The sequence below is a fragment of the Felis catus genome, chromosome B3 (genome assembly GCF_018350175.1).
Source record: "Felis catus isolate Fca126 chromosome B3, F.catus_Fca126_mat1.0, whole genome shotgun sequence".
NCBI classification, from domain to species: Eukaryota; Metazoa; Chordata; class Mammalia; order Carnivora; family Felidae; genus Felis; species Felis catus.
This window is the reverse complement of record NC_058373.1, coordinates 125,640,237-125,643,095: the sequence shown is the minus strand read 5'-3', so window position 1 is coordinate 125,643,095 and position 2,859 is coordinate 125,640,237. Positions and strand designations below refer to the sequence as shown.

Below are 2,859 nucleotides of genomic sequence, written 5' to 3'. Positions count from 1 at the left end.
TCGTGATTTCGAGCCCTGCATCAGGCTCCATGCTGTCAGTGCAGAGCCTGCTTGGGATTCTGTCGCTCGCTCGCTCGCTCGCTCTCTGGCCTTCCCCTGCTCATGCTCTCTCTCTCTCTCTTTCAAAATAAAAAAATAAACTTAAAAAAAATTTTTTTTAAAGAACCACCTGAGACACTTATTAAAACTACAAATCTGTAAGAACTTCTCAGGCCTCTTTCTGAGAAATTCTGACTCAGCAAGTCTGGGGTGAGACTCTGTTTAAAAAGTGTCCCCAAGATATTCTGATTTCCAGACAAGTTGGAGACGCACTAAAATAATTTGTGTGTGTATATGTGTATGTATGGAAAATATAACCCAAGATAGTGTTGGAAAAATATCACATGATGATTTCTGTTTATAAAACAATATTACGTGTGTGTGTAAATATATACATTTTATGCACAGCAAAAGGTCTGGATGGATATGAGCCCAATGGCTACCTGTGGTCGCCTTTGGGAAGCATAAAGGGGAGAGGAGAGTACTTTCCATTTTCATTTGTGTGCTCCAACTTTGGTTTGTTTATACATCATTTAAAGGGAGGAGGAGAACTTGTGATTTCATCAATTCCCAAGTGATGAGGAGGGAGGCAAGGGCGAGGCTGCCAGCTGTGCTCACAGATGGGCCAGCTGGGGTCCCGGTGCAGCAGAATCCTTCCCAGGAGCCGCAGCCCCCCCCCCCCCCCCCCCCCCCCCCCCCCCGCTCCGCCCGCCCCAGCCCTACGGCTCCCGCCTCGTGGGGGCTCTTCTCCCTCCGCTGCCCGGCCGCAAGGGGGAGCCCGAAGTCGACTAGAAGGAACGACTGGGGGAGGAGGGCTTCCCAGATCGCAGCTCCGCCAGAAGCAGAGCCAGGGTGGTGAGGTCACCAGCACAGCTGCGAACTATTTCAAGGAAACAGGTGGCGGCTCAGGGCTGGTTCTAGGCTGGGAGTTTGCTGAGAGAGGCCTCTGGAAGGGCGACCTCAAAGCCCAGCCATAGAGCCTCTGTTGCTGGGAAAGGGGAGCGCCAGGTGACCCGGGAGCCTCAGGACCCTGCAGCTATCCCCCACCCCAGGGAAGGGCTGTCTCAGCCCTGGTGGCACACGCAGTCACTAGGGAGTTTTGGCAGTCCTGTGCGGAGTTGTACCCCGTCAAATTGGAATCTCTAGGACCGGGCCTTGGCATCAGCATTTCAAGAGCTCCCAGGCGATCCCAATGTGCACCCGAGGTGAGAGACCACTGGCCTTACCCTTACAGTTAAAGTCCCTGGATATGCAGCACCCCCAGGAAGTCTGTTAGAGATGCAAAGTCTCGGACCCTATTCTGGACCTAGTGATTCAGAACTTTGCACTTCCCCAAGATCCCAGGACATCTGTGCACTCTTTAGGGTTTGGTGAGGCTAGGAGATTGAACACACGGGCTCTGGGGGGCTTGCAGAAAGGTGTGGAATGCTACCAAAGCCCTTGACTCCCGTGTGCCCCTCTCCGAGCCTCCTTCTCCTCACAGATACAATGACAATAAACACTCTTAGATCCTTGTAATGATTAAGCTTGACAATGCCTGTAAAGTGCCTGGTCCTCAGCACTGGGTAAATACGAGCTCCTAGTTAGGATCGTACCGTTTTTCATCCTGAAACAGAACCCGTTCAGTTGGCCAGCCTGGGGTGAGCATGTTCTGGCCATGCTTCTTGTCCAGTTCATCCCCCCTCCCACCCCAGCATCAGATGTCTTTTCTCTCTAGGGACTCAGACTCGGAGACCAGAAAGTCTGTGGCTCAATCCAGACGGTTGGTCTCTGATTCCAGAGTTGTTTTTCCTGTTGAAACCATGTGATTGCTCCATCATTAGAAAAAGAAAAACAATAAAAGGGAGTAGGTTCTTGTAATTGCCATGGAAGCTGCAAATGTGAAGCTTTTCTGGGCCAGCCGGAGAGGGGAAGGGTTTGGGGAAGGTGTTTGCCAAATGTCCGCCTGCCTGGGCTTCTTGATTGCAGATTAACCCCAGACTGAGAGTCTGAGAAGCTGTGTGAAGGCCTCCCTGATGGTTTGGGGAACGACATGCTGATAAGGACAAGTCGTGGACAATATCAAACAATGCTGTGCTTTCGGGAGTAACACAGTTTCATCCAACGATGGTACTGATGTTTTGGGTTTGTTTTTTGGTTTTTTTTTAAGAACTGTTCGTTCACGTAACAAACATTAATTAAGCACTTTATGTTTGCCAGGCATTGCACTATCTCATTTTATCATCGAAATTACCCCCTCGAGGCTGGTATTACTCTAATTTCATAGGTAAGAAAATAGGCTCAGATGTTTTGCATGAAGGCCAACCAGCCGCTGAATGACAGATCGTGGATTCAGATGAAAGCTCTCCTGGGTCCATAGCCCACTCAGGTTCACTTTAGGTGACGGTTGCGGCTCTGGGAGCTGGAACTCCTTCCAGTTCAAGGTGGGATTGTTTGTTATTCTTAGCATGTTTCCCTCCGGGTGTTTAGAGGCACCGTCTCCTGCAGTCCTCTGCCAGTCCCTTCATCCGCTGAGAGGAAGGGGGTCCATTCCACTCTGAACCACAATTCTGTATTTGTCTGCAAAATACAAGAGTTTCTAAAGCACTCCCCTTAGTCTCTTTCACCTTTCCATTGAAGAAACACTTACCGAGAGCGTCAGGAAATACACAGATGACTGAAAAGAAGACTTGAGTCCTGTTTGAGAGACGGGAGCAGGAGGGAATGAGCTCTGGCCTGGGGGCAGTGGAGACCAGCAGCAGTTTCATGGGGCCAGAGGAGACACTTCAAGGGGGACGGCACAGTAATGGCACAAAGACAGGGCTTGTGTCTCTGTGCTTT

General features: G+C 50.4%; 1 long non-coding RNA gene across 1 annotated transcript; it reads left to right on the top strand.

Annotated features, from left to right (window-relative positions):
* Window positions 1-967: 967 nt before the first annotated feature.
* Window positions 968-2,625, top strand: LOC123386349. Its single transcript, XR_006600135.1, has 2 exons — window positions 968-1,244; window positions 2,008-2,625. It is a non-coding gene; the product is annotated as an uncharacterized LOC123386349 (long non-coding RNA).
* Window positions 2,626-2,859: the final 234 nt, after the last annotated feature.